The sequence below is a fragment of the Astatotilapia calliptera genome, chromosome 4 (assembly GCF_964374335.1).
Source record: "Astatotilapia calliptera chromosome 4, fAstCal68.1, whole genome shotgun sequence".
NCBI lineage: Eukaryota > Metazoa > Chordata > Actinopteri > Cichliformes > Cichlidae > Astatotilapia > Astatotilapia calliptera.
The window spans coordinates 5,861,030-5,880,935 of NC_137425.1; the positions used below are offsets into that span (position 1 = coordinate 5,861,030).

The following is a 19,906-nucleotide window of genomic DNA, read 5'->3' on the forward strand; positions in this document are numbered from 1 at the left end:
TCCAAACAGGTTTTAGCTTGAAAAAAATTAGTCATTTCTTCTAAAGTAAGCTACATTTGTTTAGCTGTTTAAGAAACCAACACCTACAGTATTCTCATAAGGCTAACTTTGAATCAAATTATGGGTAAGAGGAAGTGGATGGTCCAGCATAAGAAATAAGCTTGGTTTGGATAGAAAACACAAACCTTCAAAAAGCATGAAGGTGAAAGAAGATCTAAAGGCTGCCAGTGAAGGAATACCAAATAGCAAGAGAATAGAGACAGCAGCAGACACTTGATCATATAAATGGCAGCTCGATAAGACATTTCAGGTAGTATTCATCTGTCATTTATAAGCAGAATTTGGACCCAGTTCTAATAAAAGACCGAAAAGGTGAAAAAAGGAAAAGCTTGGGTTTTTAGAAGGGAAAATAAGGGTGGAGGTATAGAGGATGTGCCAACATTGGAGACCAAAAAAAACAGAGGAACAATAAAATAAATCCTTGAGGGTAAAGTATGTGGTCCTGTGTGTTTCATGCTTCCCCCACCAAACTTCTTAATTAGGTAGTGTAAAACTAGCAAGAACAGCAAGACGGGAAGAAAGGAAGGGGGGGGAAAAGCTTGGTGAAAATAGTGTAAAGTAGCAGTCTCTTTCCATTTAGAGGCTATGAGATATTTGTTTTGTATTTGCTGAGATGACGAAATGGTAAATGATAAATACATTAATTTGCCCTACTAGTGTACAGATCAGTCTGCTTCTCCACTCCTTCATCACATATAAGATAAGACGTTTATTTATTTTTTTACTTTGGGTTTAAACTCAAAGCAAAGGTTGGTGTTGACATTAATACAAAAGAAATTCCAAGATACAGTTCAAACCTTTTATCTTTCTTCCCACATGTTTGGTGTGTGGTTTACTTTCATACATTCAGAAGTGAATTTCAGAGTATTTTTTTTTTATTTAACATTTCATTTGGCAGTGTCTCTTGACATCAGTGTTGCTGTGTATACCCATGAAAATTAAATCTCTGTGTAGGATTTGTTGAGAAATGCTGGGATATTTTAATCACCTCCTTTCTGTATTATCACATAGAAAGAGCATCATGAAAAATCAACATGAATGTGGTTTTTCAGATGGTTATGAAGCAGTGCCGGTGATATTAGATTTCTCGGTGGTAACTTCAGTTCTCCCATGAAACTAAAAATAGTTTTAGTATTGGAGATGAAGAAAAGTATTGTGTGTGTTCGGTTTTCTTGCAAAATTAGATGGTTGGATTCTGTGTGTATTCTTGTGTTTATATATAAGTGAATAACGGTCTTTGCTGACCCTGTAGTTACAGCCAATTTGCTGTGATCACAGTGACAAGTGTCTCCATATGGATACTTAGTAATTAGCTAAGAGGAGATGGAGAAAGGTTGGAATTCGTGGGGTATTAGAGGACCTGTCAGAAGCCTCCACTCATCTTATCCCCACCCCCCCTCCCAAATCTGTCAGGAGGCTTGTCTGGGGCCCATGCTCCCCAGTCCCCTTCCTTACACTTGGCTGCTTCAGTTAATTGAAGCCACTTCAGATCACTCAGAGGAGCTGGATCTGCATGCCTGAACAGACCACAGCACTCACCTGACCTGTCACTCACTTCTGTCAGCAGCTTCCTGCCACCCACAAGCTTTTTCCAACACATGATCGTCTACAAACCCAGGATATAACAAAGATCCCGGGAATATACTTAGTACACAGTTACCTTAAAAAAACAAAACAAAAAACCCCACTTCACTGGAAATTGACAGGTGCAAATGTCCAACATATTGGGATCTTGGAGTAAACAGACTTAACTTGCCAGCTCCTTAGTACAATGTCTGTTTGATGGATCTTGTTAGAAAAACCACATAATTGTCTCAAATTTACATCAAGTGATTTATATCGTGGCATCTCTGTCACACAAATTTGAGTATTTCCTGTAGTGAGAATGCATCAGAAGCATTCTGGCTAGAGCAAATGTAGTGAGAATGTACTACAATATGTGGCACATAACATGTTGTCTAGTACATATTGGAAAAGGCAAATTTAAACAAAGCCATGAACCAATTCTCCCAGCATTTGAGTTTATGTGTGAAAACAGCTGAGGTCTGTTGTATTGTATCAGGTGCCATCATAAAGGTCTGGGACTTTGCCCATGAGTATAAAACACCTTTCTAAAGTTAAATTTAGCTGATCTCCCCTTAGAGTTCATCTACTCATGTGTTTCATACCTTCAGCATTGCTGCTTTTTATTTTTGTTATTTTAAGGTTCCTTCTGGTAGTCTCTTTATGGCCACTACTTGTGTTTCTGTGATGCACACAACATTTTAATGTTATTCAAGTGAAGAGGATTAAAACGAAGGCTTATGTGGTGAGTTGGGTTAAAGAAATGTTAGTCTAGCCAAAAGGCTCCTGTGTTTTCTATTTCTCTGGCTATATACAATGGTGAGCTAGTATGATGACATACTAGCATGTGAAAATGCTATCATGTGCCATCGTTTGAATTAATTACACTAAATGGCTCTATTGGGCTGCAGTAGCTGACCATGGTGCGACCAAAGCTTTTTTTTGACCATGTGCAAGCACCTTGTCATGTCCTTGTCTTTAAATGGTCGCTTCAAAGGCAGGGAGCAGTTCTGGATCCACTTATAGTCAGTTGCCTTCTTTGACTGTCTCATTGCTGTTTCATCAGTTTAATCTGCTATTGATTTTCAGTTGCATCTGTTTTTGATTCCTTCAGTCTATTTACAATAATATAGAGCATGGCTATTCAACTAAGAAGTTAGTTGGGCCAGATTTTTTTTGCAGCCAGTAAGCAGCAGATCATGATCAATTTCAAACCCACACAACTGTATTGAAAAACAAGTAATTTTTTTATTCCTTTTCCCCCTGTAAATGTGGTGACCTCTCAAGAATGCACACCGAAAGGTCCATTTATTTAAAAAAAGGGAGCTATAAACTATTTTTTTGCACATTTGAAATAATAATAATATTAATAATGATAATACTAAAACATTTTGATATTTCCCTTTCAAATTAAAATAAATCTTTTGCTGACCACTCACTTTTCCTGCCATGAATGGAGCCCCATCTGTCACAAGTATACAGACACGCTTCATATCCAGACCATTTTCCTCAAAAAGAGCTGAAATCTTCTCAAACATTATTTCGCCAGCTGTGTGTCCCTCTAACAGTAGTAAGCAGAGCAATTTTCCATCCAAAAAACGGACATATAGGCACAACTGTGCATTATCAGTTCTGTCTGTGAACCCATCTCCTGCTATAGACATTAAATCAGTTTTCTTCAGGTCATCTAACAGCATTTCAAACTCGTCTGACGCCAGAACTTCACAGAACTTCAACTCGACGAATATTTGAACTGTCTGACAGGTGTACGTTTTTAATAGCCGATGTCACACTTACTTTAATTTTTTTGTCACTTATCACCGCATCCACCACGGCCAGCATGCAGTATTTCACTGTTTCAGAATCTGTGAAAGGCTGTTCTTCTTTGCCAAGAAGCAAACACGAAGGGAAGCTGCTGCAGCTCTCTCTTGGGCTGTACAGGACCCTCACCATGGTAGTACAACTCCGGTTGTAAGATTATTAAACTCGCAATTAAACTGTACTTTTGCAGCCCTCTCCTGAGATCGCTCTGGAAAGTTTGTGTAGAAAGTCTGGTGTTTGTCATTGTGGTGCCTTCGTAAGTACTGCAACACACTCACTCCAAACTAAACACATTGGTTTGGCATTTGGATTTGTCAGTCCAGCCAGGGTTAAACCGACGGTTTTCATTGTCAATTTACGCTTTTGGACTGAGAAAGACATGCTGTTGTCGCGTCATGCAGTACAATGATAGTTGAATATATTTACATTACGGTGCATTGTGGGTTAAATATTGCTAGGCTACTAGCAACATTCAGTCTACACTACGCTGTAGGAATTTTTAATTTTTTAAAATTAATTGATTAATTTTTTGCGTTTTCTCTGTTTCTGCCAGGACCACAGGCAGGGCCACTCTCAGGTTGCTTCTGGGCCGCCATTTGAACAGGCTTGATATAGAGACTAGCTGTGATAAATGTGATATCTGTTGCAAATCTATCTACTACAGACCTGTAGTGCTGTATAGGAGCCAGTGGGGAACTCACCACCAGCAGACCATGCAGAATCTCAAAATACGAAATAAATGTATAAGTTTACAATCTAGACATTTATAAACAAACAGAGCTAGTTAATTCCATTAATGACCAAGAGCAGTGCAAATTTATTGCTCAAAACTGAGATTGTGAATAACGTACTAAAAGTACTACAGGTTCTAGACATTGCTTTTATCTGAAAACTGTTCAGATAAATTAAAAGAAACTGCATAAGAATCAATACGTTTATGACACAAGGGTGAACTCTTCTGCTAGAAATTGCTGAGCACTGTATGCAGTCCTGTGGTGTGGGACTCGGGTAGAGTGCATGATTTATCCAGAGTGTGTTTTTATTACATATAATATTGTAATTATTGCTGAAATAGCTGAAATGTACAAAGGAACACAAAACATTATTCATGTGAGATTCCGAGCCATCCATGTCTTTGTGAAGATACTATTAGTGTGCCATGTCCGTTAAACCACACATCACTCTAGGTTTTTCAGCAAGTTATGTAAGATATGGGTTTTGGTGTTAAATTTAGCACATTTTAGAGTAAACTGTCTGCTACAAACATTAGTAACTCAGGTTTGTGTGTTTGTTACTTTTCGATGAGCAGACGAGTTGCACTCATAGCTGCAGACTGACTGAAATTATATGTAGATAATAATGTAAAGGCAAAGTGAGAAAAGTTCGTGGTTCAAAAACTTAGTGAAGTGGTCCTGGTTATGCTTCTGACTGGAAGTTCCACCGTTGAGGTGTACAGCTTCCAAACCCAATGTAAAATTCCTCTCTTATCAGCATTGATGAGCCTCAGTCAAATTTGGGCTTATTTGGGTCCAAATTGAAATCGGAGATGTACAAGGGAACTGCAACATAGGAATCTAAAATTAGCATTGGAGCTGGATTCAGACTAGAAGATCTTAATCTTGAAGGGGAGAGTGGAAAGATTTTATTCTGGTATGATGGAGTCTCAGAATTTTATGATTGCACCATTTATGCAACTTATTGCAAACTTCTTTTGTTCATTTTTCAAAATATTTTAAAGTCAAGTGAAAGCGTTACAAACATACCAAGAGGCCTGAAAATAGACTTCAAGTGAGCAGAAACACAGATTTTCAAGAGTTGGACCTTCATTTACAAGACGTGACCCTGAACTGCAGTTCTATAGCTATAAGGAGAATGTTGCCATCTGATAGCCTGTACTTACTCATGCTTGAAAAGCCAAGCATAACAAAATGAAAAAAGGGCAAATGTGGACTGGAGATGCAATAAAAGGCCTTTTCCAATTCATGGGTATTTCTAAACTCTGAAAGAGCACAAGAAAAGTGTTAAAACTCAGTATAAACAGAGATCCAAGACTTCAAGCCCACAAAGCTCAGCTAAAGTGACATGGACTAGAATTGGATTTGTTTTGAATAATTTTCCTCCCACATGGCTTTTGTTGATAAATTATGGCTGAATTGAAAATTATCTATGGTTATCATAAAGTAACCATTCTATAAATGCAACAAAGAAACAACTTGTTCTATGATTTGGACCAAAACAAGCTGTCTGAAGTTCATAAAGGCCATAAAGTCACGCCTTCATCATCCAGACATAGAAATTCTCTTTTTCTCTTGCCTCAGCATGCAGTTTGATGTCTGACTAGCAAGAAATCATACCTAAACGGCAAAGAAGGTTTCAGATTCGTCCTGCACGGTAACGATAAATGAAAGACTATGATAGTTTATACAATTCAAGTAAGATTACTTTTTTAAGTTTATGGTTATCTTTGGAAGAAACCATGATGAAGGTAGGAAGTCGAAGCAAGAGGTTGCATGCAAAAAAAGGGTGCATTTACATGGTTTAATTTAATAGCTGAAAGTGTGCTGCTGGGACAAGCAAGCTCAGTGGTTTATGGCGTTGCAGATATTTTTCAGGTATTTGCACCTAGAAATCACTCAGTTGAGAGATTGTCTGGCTGATGCTGTAAAAAGTGAAACTTGCCAATCTCTTACATCTTGCTACTGAGTTACTTGAGGCTGCAATAATGTGCCCCCTCTGCTGGTTCTGAAGTGCTGCTTCCCGTAACACTGAAAACTGGGAATGTGTGCAGTATAGCCATAGGGAATAGATCTTTTTGAAACACTCCACTTGGGAGTGAATGTCTAAAATGAGAAGTGGGGCTTGTGAATTGTTTTAAATGCCAGGCTTCTACTCATTCAGGGTGCTTTCTTGTGGAAGTCTTTAGTTATACTGTAGCTCAGTCTGCTGACATTTAATGCTCAGCCATTACATCCTCTGTTGCTGCTTTAGTATAGGCCCAGTTGTTACCGGTATGAATATGAATAGACAGATGTGACAGCTGGCCAGCCATATGTGACAAGCCTTTTAAATCTTTACGCCTTAATTATTCCGTCCCTTGGGACAAATATTGGCATTTAAGGTCTTAACACTCAGACCTTATAAACTGCCAGCCTCCAGTTGGCATTATCAGTCTCTTGGCAACTTCCAAGCAGACTAACAAAGGTGCTAGATAAAGGCTCACAGCTAAATTCATAACTGTCAGTTGTGCTTAGATGATTTCCTTAAATTCTATCAGTATTATACAGATCATTATGTTGCATATTTGTTTAGAGGCAAGTATCTCCTGTAAGCAGTGTTGACTCTAGAAATGTTTTAATGCTTCACAAGGGGGCTCTAAAAATCTCATGGTGGCACACTGAAATCAAAATATATCACTGAATTAAAGTAATTCTGTTATGCCTTGATTATGTATATAGCTTTGCTGAAAACTACATCAATACTGGAATTGTATACCGATGTACCCTTTTCATTTATACACTCTGTAAAGTTACTAAAAATGGAGGTTAGTTCATCTGCTGCATGTAATATAATTAAATGATTGATGCACTGAGCATTTCTTTATTATTCTACTGCATGACATTTCATTTATTGAATGCCATCAAATTTTCTCTACCTTTTTTTTCTCCTTCCTCTTCTTCTTTAATCTTTCCCCTCACCCCCATCAGTTTTGAAAGATTAAGACTCCTCCCCGAACTTGCTTTTTCCTCTTGGGGAGTTCGTCCTTCCCACTGTTGCTAAGTGTGTAGCAATTGGGTTGTGTGATTGTTGAGGGGTTTGCTTTCTAATATTGTAGAGTCTTGCAATTTAAAGCACCTCGGAGTAGCTGTTGTTTTGAGTTGGTGCTAGGTAAATAAAATTAGAATTGAAATTTAAAAGATCCAGAAGAGCAAGAGAAATCTCTGTATGCTATAGGACAAGGATGAAAGCCAATGCTGAATAAGCATGTTTCTTGGGCCCCCAGACAATGCTGCATTAAAATCTGACTCTGTTCTGTTGTGAAAATCTGTGCATGGGCAAGACAGGAATGTTAAAAACAATATGTTTGGGAACACATTGTTGCCTCTACAGGCAAAGTAAAACTATTGTGAAAAGAACAAATCACAGGTAAAAAAAAAAAAAATGGAAAAAATATATGCTTATAACTTTCACATTTGTGAAGGCACCATTAATGCTGAGTGTATATATAATATAAATATTATGCAGGTTCTACAGCAGCACATGCTGTGATCCAGCTTCCACGTCAAAATAATTAGCTTTTTTAGCATGACAAGGCCAAACGATATTCTGCATTAATGCCCTGTAGTTGCTGCTCAGCCACGTTGCAGCCATCCCTGCAGTCCAGACTTGTTACTCATCGAATACATTTTAGCTCATTATGAAATGGAAACTACAACAAAGAAGGCGCCAGACTGGTGAGCAGCTGAATTCTGACTCAAACAACAATGGGAAAACATCTTGCTTTCCCAAGTGGTCTCCTCACTTCCCAACAGTCTAACAGTCTCGGTAAAAGGAAAGATGATGCAACATAGTGGCAAACATGCTTCTGTACCAACTTTTTTGCATCACATTGCTGGTATCAAATTTCAAATGAGCATACGTGCTTTTGAAAAAAACAAAACAAAGTGATTTTACAATTCACTGCCTTTGATTCTTTTATGTACATTTATCACAGTCATTGTTTTTGTAGGTAGATAGATATAAAGTGTGTGTGTGTGTGTGTGTGTGTGTGTGTGTGTGTGTGTGTGTGTGTGTGTGTGTGTGTGTGTGTGTGTGTGTGTGTGTGTGTGTGTGTGTGTGTGTGTGTGTGTGTGTGTGTGTGTGTGTGTGTGTGTGTGTGTGTGTGTTTTTTATCGTATACATATTTAAAATTGCATTGTTGCTGTTGTCAAATGAAGAGGAAGATCGGAGTGCTTCTTTCTCCCAGTGCTCCCAGTGAACTGTAATAGGAGAGCGTTATTTCGTATTGATGTTTCTCCTAACTTGGTTTAAACTTACTGTACATATTGTGATAACTGCCATAATGTGTCAAGATTGTACGTTACCGTTTACTCAGATAACATTACTCTGTAACCATTCACTTGATTATCTGGTATACACTGTCACAAATTAATTATTTTTTTTTTGGTCTAGGAATGGGCTGGTGATGCTGTTTCTGGGGCAGAGCGTCTAGCACTTGGACTGTCAAGTTTGAGATTTTAGTGAATGAATGTCACCAGCCAGCATCAGTTTCACATTAGCCGTGAGCACAGCCAGTGAGAAACTGGTGGCTGTGGCCCCTTGTGATCCTCTTAGTGTCACCTTTGCTGCCAGTTTTCTCGTGTTGGTTGGAGATTTGCCTCATTTCCAATGAGGGCCTGAGTTTTTAAGGCATTTTTTAATGCATTTTTATAGTGTGGGTATTGAGAAATCCTTTGAGAATCATTGTGACTATGGGCCATACAAATAAAACTGACTTAATTAATAACTGGAAGACAAAGTTATAATAATTTATCATACGCTATTTATAGCATCAGTTTCCACACAGTTATATAACTCTTCAGCTATATGTAAACATGTACAATTATGAAAAAAATGATGATAACGTCACACTACAGGAGAGCATATTTATCGTTGTCTGATGCATCAGAGGAATAAGGTGCTGACATCGCTTTAAGATTTTAAATGACAACACCTACCAGCATTTAATTTATTATATTGTTATGTAAGGGTTGCTCAACAAAATGAAGGTGGATCTGTTATTCTGTCTCTAAATCTTTTTCTTTCTTTGCCTCTCATCTTCTGTCTGTTCCCCCTCTTGGTCTGCCTCACCTGGGTCATCCCACACATTCTCATTTCTCTTGTTATCCTAGGTTCTAATTTCAGTTGCTGCGGTAACCCTGCGGCTCCCTACACTTATGCCTCCTCCCTCATCTCTCTGAGCTCCTTGTTAAGTGTGGCAGAGCTGGTTAATGATTGTGTTTTATTTATATTTTTCCTCCGGTAGGGTTCCTTTTGATAGGGCACGCATGCCTTGACTCTTGAATAAGCCTGGCTTTATAGTATGTCCTGTATCTTCATTTTATTTCTTTCTCGCTTACTCGTTTGCTTTCTTTCTTGCCCTTTATTTTCCTTCCTTTTTTGATTTGTAGCTGGCTGTCTTGTGTTTTCTTGTTTTTCTCATAACAGTTAGCTGTCAGTCGTGCAAGAAAACCATCTCTCAGAGACACGAGGTGGACTCTCACTGCTAATGCAGTGCTGTACTCTGATGCAAACTAATTTGCTCAGTGTGCCTTGTATGATTGTTTAAACTTGATCTACATAAATGCAAACAGAGTTTCGTTGAACTCTCAGTTCATGATTGGAGTTCAAAGAAACCTCCCGAAACAGATGAGAACTAATACCTGTAACTGGTATGGGTGCATGATATTCACTCCATAATATTTTTTTATTTTTTTAAGATATCCAGTAATAGCTGTATTTTTCTTGCGCATTTGAGCCACTACTGTATTTTTCATTTACTTTTTTTGATACACTTATGCATGTTGGCATTTGCTGAGCATATGGAGTTTTTTCTGCTATGTTGAAATACTGACCTCTTCATTTGAGTTTCTTTATAGACTAGGGAAAGAATGGAAAGGCAGCAAGATATGCTGAGTAGGGGAGGTGGTGAGCAGCTGTTGTGCTAGGGTGGCTAGAAAACTTTCACAATGTTATGATGGCACAGTATCAAGCCAAGCAGTTCAGGTTGTTTTCACCAAATGTCCTCACTCACACACCTCAGGATGTTTAAAGTAGAACTCCCCATTGACAGTCTAACTGTAGCACAGCATGCTCCTTGCTGCACTGCTTGAGCTGATGTGCATCCTTCAGGCTTGGGTGATGTGGTCTGTTTTACTAAACTACTGGTGTTTGATTTCTGAGTCATCCCTGAAGACCTAGATCTTATCACCAGTGATGATCCTTGACATAAATTTTGGTCTGTATGATACAGAACGTGACGTGTACTCTCTGAGCATGTGCACTTGATTGGAATGGGACTTACAGTCATTGACTTGAAAATGGTCAAAACCAAGGCCAATGGGGTATTGTCGTCACCATGCTGGGTGGGTGCCATGGACAATTAAGTTTGAATGTGAGAACAAAGAGATGTAGGAGCTTAAGATTGATGAAATCAATAGGTCTGCCTGATTGGAGGCTGAAGCGTAGCATTGGTGGTCTCCAGTATTTTTTATTTTTTCTTCAAATATGCTTTTTGCAGTTTACCAGTGTACTTCACTGATATATCTTTAATGCTTGATATATATTTGTATACCCACTGAAGTCCTGTTTTCTGCTTGCTTGGAGATGATTACACATTACTTCAACTCAAATATAGAAGATTAAATTGTCCTAGTGTGTTGTTCTTTTTTTGATCTCAGCTAAATCTTACTACTTGTTAAAGTTAACAATCAGCAAAATGTACTTGAATATAACTACGAAAAAAACTTCAGCCTATCTAATTAGTGTACTGACTGGCAAATGGTAAGATGCCAATGATCTGACTGACTGCATACCAACAGATAGCCCAGTTCACTTTAATACCAACCAGTACAATACTGTTCACATACTGTATGACTGGACTGGTTCATGCTTGTTTATTGTCCAGCACCACTTTCCTTTTTCTTCTATTGTTACATCTTTCATTCTTCACTGTGTCTGATTTTGTTCCTTTCACAGATATCTCTGGGTAAGGGCACAAAAGTTGTTCGAGATATTTTATCGACAAAAAGTGACCGGACTAGAAACCAGAGTACTTTTTAATTTTTATTTTACTTTGGTAGCAACTCTTGTGGGAATCATCATGGCTCTAGTTATGTAGTTAATGAGATCTCACTGTGAAAACTGCAATGAAATATTTGTGTTTGAAAATTCTTTTTGCAAATATGAAGAAAATGGCTCATCCAGACATGTCCAGCCTGCTTATCCAAAGTTACAGAGACTGAAATCTAATTTGTTTTGACATCTGGATTTTGTGTTTGTGTTAGTTTTTGTCTTTAAAGACATTCCTTGCTTTCTTTCTCCCTTACTCATTTTGTGTCTGCATGTATGCTTCCATTTATATCCATCTCTTTCCCCATTCATTACCATCTTAAATAACTTTTTACATATTTATTATGTTTATATATTTAACGTTTTTCTTTCTTTCTTTCTTTAATGGGTGCTGTCTTATGTTGTTTTTTAGGCTTGTCATTCTTTTTTTTTCTTTTTTCTTTTTTTATCTGCCTCCATCTCTAAGTCCATCGCTGTCTACTGTTGCCACCATCCTGGCATCTGCCAGAGCAGAGAAAGTCTCTCTGGTGCTTTTGATTGGCTGTTTAGAGATTGGAATGTGCCTGCCTGACACAAATGACTTCATTAGAGAGAGTGATAATCTCAGAGGGGGTCTTCACCAAAGGCATTCTTCAACAAAGGCCATTTAGACAAAAGACAAAACATTTGAAATGGTTAACGTGAGTAATTTCAAATGGCAGAACAGGCGAGGAAGCTGAGTTTTAGTGCTAAAAGTTTGATAGTGGCAGGAGTGTTCTCAGAGATAGTGAAAGAGAAGGAGATGAATTAGGGAAGCTTCAATTCAGAGCATAACTGTTGGTTACGGTCCCAGATTTACTGTGAAGATCTGAAATGTCACTGTGTGTGTGTGTGTGTCTGTGTGTGAGAGAGTGTGTTTGTATGTGAATGTGTGTTTGTGGTAGTCTAGCAGCTTTATCTGCCTGGCATTTCCTGTTTTCAGAACTGACTGTGGTACCAAGCAACATCTGATGACCCTCCAAAAGGCTCAGTGCTGCAGAGAATACTAAGGGGAACACTTGTAACCTTAACACAAATTAGAAAGGCTTAGATTTGGAGGGTGACTCACAAGGTTTTGTCACCTTTACTAACACCAGCAGTTATTTTGCAGCTGTTATCTTAATAGTTTCATGGGAATTTGGATTTGATTCTGCCAGTGCCAACTTTCCGTGAGCTCCCTTGTGCAGGTAATGAACTGATCTCAAATCAGGATGCTGGCTGATTAATATAGATGATATGACACATTTCCAGCTGGGTGGTATCAGCTTTTGGCTGCAACTTTGCAGTCTCTTCCACTTCAGTGGTGCAAGGATAGAGGTTGGCATTTAGGTGTCAGGAGACAAACAGAGATGTTCGTCTGCAGGCACCCAGCGCCCACCACTATCTCGACTGGGGTTCCTCCAAGTAAATACTGAAAATGTCAGCTCAAAATTACATTTAAGTTGAAACTTTTGAAATTTTAGCGTTTTGAATGTCATATCTTTTTTTTGAAAGAGAAAACGCCATAAAATTTATTGAAGCTACATTAACAAACCATACTTGTTACAAATGAAACATTCAACTTTTATGCAAATGATCTAAAAATGAGAGCGAATATAGTTTGAAAGAATAGACCGATGCTTGTTTACCTGTCCTTTATTTCTCTGACATTTCTCTTTTAAAGGTTTATGTATCCTTGCTGTTAATGCTTAGTCTGACCAACAGTGTTTTTATCTGTTAGTGCTACCTGCATTTCCATTCTTATTATCAGGGCTGCGGTTTGGCACTTTACCGAGTGAGATGGGTAATTTTCAGCCCTCGCTGTATAATATCTGTGCTCTTTAATGTATAGATAACAATGTGTAAAAGGTGAGAAGATCACTTTTGGATTTAAGAGTTGGTCCATCTTTTAGTAATTTAATGAAGAGCATTTAAAATTCTTCCTGAATATAAATGAGTGTATGCATGTGTGGGTGTCGGTGTGGGTATGTGTGTAAGCGTCGTAATTGGGAAGCAGAGTGACGTTGGGGCACACAAAGGAGCAACCCTTGTCGTACCATGTGTAACCGATGGATGGAACTGAACTTATTAGCACAACTACCTTTTCCTTTCTTTTACTGAAAAGAGCAACAGCAAAGCAATAAGACAGAGAGCACTGCATCTGTCTCCAAATCTCATCAATGGTCTGTGAGACTGCCTGGTTTCAGTATGTTTTTGTGAATTCTGTAGCTCTATTAAATAAAGAGAGGAATGAACTTTCTTAAATGGTTCATTCATCTCCTAGAATTACTTTGTTGACAGTTTATATTAAATCATGCATTCAGATGTATTCTCATATTGGATATAAAGTACCTCTGATTGTATAAATTTAGGAAGTACATTAGTACTAAGTCTATTTCTTTGTTCTCATCTGTAGGTACTTTAAAATACAGCCTCACGACTTGCTTCGGCTATTTCTTAAGAATTAACTCTTCTTGTTGATGCTAGTTTTTTTTTTTTTTTTTTTTTTTGGATTCAGGAAGCCAGTTTATTTGGTCAAGCTCACTAATACAGACTTGGGCAAATTCAAAACATAACCTAAGCTGCAAGTGACTTGAGTCTCTGTGTGGTATTTCTTACTTGTCTGAGTCATTTTGCTCACTTTAACAATGTAAAATGATACTTCTGAGATGCCCAATCAGCAGGGAATTGTATCACTGACGATCCAAAAAGTCACTATTGGAGAAAAAATATGTTTTGTGATGTTATACTACTGTGATTAAGAGTCACAAGAGAAAGTATTACTAGTTACTAGTAAGTAACTAGAAATACAGTTGGAGAAATCGAGAGAAATGCTGTGCTGTTTGTTTTAATTCCCCCATTTCATTTTCCAGGTTTTGTTATTAGTTTCATGTATTGATCTACTTTTGGAGTTGATCCATATTTGGATTTGAATCTAGGAATTTTTGGGAAGAAATCTTTAGGGATGAGATAAAATTAGTCATATTGGATCACATCAAATTGATACAGGAAAGATTAGAAGACGCGTGTTGTTTTTTGTTGTTTTAAAGAAAATTGAAACACAAGTCATCCAGATATCTTTCCGGGACTCAAATCATTCATGGTTTGGCAGTAGTTTTTAGCCTTGGTTGAGCTACACAGTCTTGGACAGTTCTTGTTAACATTTGTTGAATTATTCTTGATAATTGTTCTTGTTGACATCTGGTAAGAAGCAGGAATATTGTTCCCCAAGGTAAAGACGAGTGGTAGTGTGAGAGAATCCCAGCGTTGACCATCGATGACATTAGAGCACCCTTGATCCCAATATTGCTGCACAGTGATGTGACAGTATGACACATTAAGCGAACAGTTGAACCTAATTGGCTCCTTGTGTGTGGGTGTGTATCCAACTGGGATTTATGTCCTTTGTAATGCTAATGGAAAGACAGCAGTAGGGATCGATGTACTTTACAAAAAGACGTTCATACTTTACATTAATATTTGGTTCATTGATGGTTTTCACAGATTTTTTTATTTTATTTTTTTTTTTCCGTGTGAGAGCAATACAAGAAGAAAAGATAAATTGGTGAATGGTCAATGGCACTTGGTATTTGAAGACATGCTTTCAAAATTCTACAATATTTTCTTTTTCCCCCCCCAATCCAATATCAGTGGATTCACATGTGTTGTCATTGTTCTTTTACTCTGCAGACACACGGCTCTGTTGAGGATGACATCCCACAAATTCAGTAACTTGTACTGCTGCCGGCACAGTTCGTCATTATAATTGTTGGAGAGTAAGGAGGGAATGGTAAGGAGGAAATAAATGGAAAAAATGGCAGAAAATCTCATTGTGCCTGAAATTGCTTCCTTCCTACACCACTGTTTCTACATAGTAAATATTTTAAGCTCTCGGTAGTTTACTGTGAGATTTTGGAATCATTACTGTATATGTAGCCCACCACTGTTATCTTAAAATCGCTAGCAAAACCCTGAATCTGCTTTTATTTTATTTTTTTTCTTTCCCCCTTCCCCTGAAAGAGGATTATTTGTAGCTTTATGGTACTTAAAAGTATAATTGTCACTGAATTCAAACTCAAAGCTACTAAATGCAAGCATAGGCAGCCATTCTAGACAGAGCACCATAGTGAACATTGTTAAGGATAATGAAATTATTCCTTGCTGAAATTAAATCTTATGAATGTTTGGAGATGCACAAAGTTGCTTGGATTTCAAGCCATAATTAAAAGGGAAACAAAAAATGGAAAGTGGGTGTGCTATGGTCTTAACTTTAATACCTTGAGTTTTAACAATGTCATGAAATCTGTAAATCAGAATTGCACAGTAGTAATTGGTACTTTATCAAGTTTGTAGGAATAGTTCAGGCTGTATATTTTATCAGATATTCAATACTCCTTGTAGTTTACACAAGGAGGTCTGTTAAGTTTTGTTTCATTGTACATGACATTTTGTGCTATGCTACAGGGTCCCGTGAGTATATAGTCACCTGCCACTTTATTAGTTGCACCTTTTTAAATTGCTCTTTTACTTAAATAACTGATCGACCAGTCACCAACAGCGTGTAGACATGATTCAGACAACCTAGGGAAGTCTAAACCGAGCATCAGAATGGAGGACAAAGTGATTTAAGTGACTTTGAATGTCTCATGGTTATTGGTGGCAGACTGGCAGAGTATTTCAGAAAATGCTGATCTCCTGGGAAGTTTCCACACAACATTCTCTACGGTTTACAGAGAAGGGTATGAAATTGAGAAAATATACTGTGGGCAATAGTTCTCTGGATCAAAATGCCTGTTTGACATCAGAGTTCACAGGAGAAAGGTAGTTTGGCCACTCTCCTCTGAACTTGAGACAGACTCTGTCACTCACAAACTCACTCATCACCCCCAAGGTATGCAGAAGAGTGTGTCTGAATGCACAAGATATCAACCCTTGAAACACATGGACTACAGCACCAGGAGACCACACTGGGTGCCATTCCTGCCAGCTAACAACAGGAAAACAGGCTAAATTTGCATAGACTCGCCAAAATTGGACAATAGAAGAATGCAAAGGTCTCAGATTTTTGGTGGTAGGGTCAGAAAATGCTGTAAACATCATCATGGATCAATCCTGCCTTCCATCAGTGGTTCAGTGGGATATTTTTGATGACAGGCTTTGGGGCTGTTAGTACCAATTGAGCATCGTTTAAATGCTACAGTCTGTCTTGAGTATTGTTGCTGACCATCTCCATCCCTTTATGACCCGAGTGTAACCATCTTCTGATGGGTGCAAATGGCTCAAACTGGTTTCTTGAATATGACCGTGATGGCCTCCACAGTTCATAGATCGTACTGGTAATTGGAGATTTGGATCATGGATGTGTAGCTGACAAATCTTTATAAGCTATTGTGTTAATATGTACCAAAATCTCTGAGGAATGCTTCTAGCATCTTGTTGAATCTGTGCCATAAATAGTTAGGGAACCTGTTAAGGCAAAAGGGGTCCAGTATTTGTAAAGTGTACCTAACAACGAAGTGGAGAGTAATTCAATATATAGGTTTTTTTTTTTTATTTTTTTTTTTTAAATTGAATTTGTTTTATGTGGGATACAATTTAATAGTCCCCGTTTACTAATTTTCAGGCCTACTCCAAGTTTCTCATTTTGCATAATGCTTTGGTCCAGAAAAGCTGAAACCTGTTGGCATACAAAGAAACTGACAGAGTGCATACATGATGTCCAACACCCTTTGTGAAAAGAGAAGGATAAGAAGAGATTAGACAAACGAAGGGGATAAAGATAGAGCTAAAGACAGGCTTTGTTTTTGGTCCCCTTATGAGCCAGGGATCCTGCTAATTACCAAGCTCTCTGGTCCTTGCTAAATGTGTTTGAAATCCACTGGATGCAGATAATTGAGCTGGAAATGTGTTACATGACAAAGTCATGCTGAAGGACAACCACTAAAAAAGGCCTCCTCTCCATCGTTTTCTCTGTCAGGCACACTTTTGATATAAAACTTTCTCAAATGATTCATTCCACAGTGTTTATCTTTGTTGTTTGTTGAGATTAAAGCTTAGGGGATGCTTGAACCACCTTTTGTGATAAGCTATAGTCAAAACGGAGACAGGTCAGTGGTGGACGTGTCAGACAGGTCTGTGTTTTCTTGTTGCTGAATAATTGCTTTTAGTTTTCAATTTAGGGATTTGAGCTTTTTAAAATCCCTCACATCATCATAGCAAAGCAAAAGACTGTTTTTATAGCCACAGGCTGGATGTGTCCATCTATGCATCTCAAGTTTTTTTTTCTCAGCTAAACAGTGTCTTGTACTTGAGTTTTTGTATAGCCTAAGTCTCAAATTGATTTCGGTGCTTCATATAAAATTGATTTACTGACTTGGATACATAGATCCCGGGCAGAGATCAGCCTCCCCTGAGAATGTTGGAGTAAAGTGAAAACAAGGTGAAGAGAGACTCCCTGTCGTTCCATTTGCATTTTAATTATAAATTGCATCATTGCACCGAGTGCGGTAACAAAACAACTCTGCCTCTCTCCATTCACTCCTCCCATTTGCTTCAAGCTCAGCTCACTTCACGAGACTGAAACTTCGTGCGGAGAGCCTCTGCTGGGCAGAAATTAAAGAGGGAGAGTTATATGTAAGAGAACAGTTGGTGAAGCTGAATGAAGCCTTGCCTCAGTGAGTGTATGAAAACGTTATACAAATGATGTTTGTATCAGTTTAGTTTAGAAGAAATACATTGCTAAAAGAAGATTTTTGTTTCGATAGTAAGACAGACTTTGCTTTGGGCACTGGAAAAGAAGACAGTGAAAAACCTCTGGACTTGCTGCAGCCAATATCATTTTGTCATTTAAAAAGCTTTTCTCTGTTATCTTGGCAACATGGGCCCACTATGATTTGATGTCTGTCTCAGAGTATATAATAATTTTTATTTTTTCAGGGCTGCAAATTTTCTCAGCAGGTTTGACTGTTTCTGCTGTGTGTCTTTGTGTGTGTTTGTTTGTGTGTGTCTACGCTTAGGAGTATTAGTTTGTCACTTGTGTTGTCAGTAATTATATAGAGCTAATTGATCACACTGGAGAAGTGTACAAGGACAAACTGTGTGAATGCAGACTGAGAGGCTTGAGATGTGGCCCACAAAAATCCAGCATAGCATGGCACATTATTTACAGGGGTTGTATTTCCGTACCACTTGCAAAAGGTACCCCATATGTGAGAGAAGTCCTTTATCTTTCCTGCAGATTTGACTGATAAAAATGTTACATTGGAATGGTTTCTATCGGAGTTTGCAAAATATGGGAAAAGAATATTGCCAGTATGCAAACAGATTAATTTGCATTTTTCTAATCCTAAAAGGCAGAAAAGCAGTTGGCATGTGTAAGGAAGTATACCAAGCCATTCACTTTCATATATTTATTCACACATTGCATCTTTGTGTGGGGAAAAAACTTTGAACAGACTGCAGGTGTTTTGACACACACAATTTGAATAGTGTTGGGGAGGTTTCCCATTCTCACATATAATACTGTGCAAAAAATCTTGAGCCACCACTCGTAAAGTAGTCTTGTGTTCTCCAGTTTTTCTTTCATTTTTAAAGGTGGGAAATGGGTAGAAAACTGAGGTATGCCAAATTACACAAGAATTTATTTGAAAATTGGTGGCAACTGGTCTTATGAAGTGACATGTTTCAATCAGTCATGGTTTTGCCTCCTCAGAGCCTGGACATGAGCACGCAACATTGAAGCGGCGTGGGATCATCTTGACAGAGAATGGAACAAAAGGCAGTTGGTATGCAAAGAAGCACTTTTGCAATGTCCTCCAAGAAGTCTGGAGAACTATTCCTGAAGACCACTTAAAGAAATTAGAAGAAAGCTTGGCTAAGAGAGATCAGGCTGTGCTGAAAAACAAAGGTGGACATACCAGTCTGTTTTTCCCTTATAGAATATATTTCTATGTATGTTTGGATGTGTTTCAATCATTGACTGCACATTTTTCAAAATTTCCTACAAAAAATAAACAAAAGACGAGTGGTTTAACATGTTTGCGCTACACTGTATAGCATGAGATAGTTGGCTATCGATTTGAACTACTCTGTTTGATTTAGACAAGGTTTGCTACTTTTCTAGAGTATATAGGATGCAGGAAACACAATGTACACTTTATACTAGGGAGCTGAGAGGGTAAAAACCATCTAATAACTTTTCCAACTGAATCAGATGTTTACATTCTCACCTACAGGTTTGCCCGACCTGTAATTCATGTGTAAATTCTGGACTGCATTGCATTGTGTTAAAACTTCTCAAGTCGTTTTAACTGTAGTTTAAATTGTGTACAAGCTGCTCTTTATATAACCTTTATGTGCACTTGAGTCATGTAGCAGCTGGTCTGCTCTGCAACAGAAGAGCAATGGAGAGATTTGGTAAAGATCAGAATATGACGGAGAAGTGGGAGGATTTAAGAGAGGATGATGGAAAAGGGCAAATGCTGCCAAAATATTCTTTTCTTGTCTTTTCAGCCTTACTATTACATTAGATGCACAGACGTACTGGGCTACTTGTATATTACACCGACAGGAGCTGCTCAGCCATGGAAACCCATGACATGAAGCTCCAAGCAAATGTTTTTTGTGCTGATGTTGATGC

At 38.1% G+C, this 19,906-nt stretch overlaps 1 protein-coding gene across 4 annotated transcripts in view; it reads left to right on the plus strand.

Moving 5' to 3' along the window:
• The window catches only part of spop (speckle type BTB/POZ protein), a 96,387-nt gene that overhangs the window by 17,172 nt on the left and 59,309 nt on the right, over positions 1 to 19,906 (plus strand). Inside the window, exon 4 of one of the 4 annotated variants that reach the window (XM_080300135.1) lies at positions 18,980 to 19,174. The exons of 2 other annotated variants lie outside the window; for them this stretch is intronic. The gene's annotated coding sequence lies outside the window, so the exon portion shown is untranslated. The remainder of the gene's footprint in view (positions 1 to 18,979; positions 19,175 to 19,906) is intronic. One more of the 4 variants, XM_080300136.1, reaches the window with a different exon arrangement.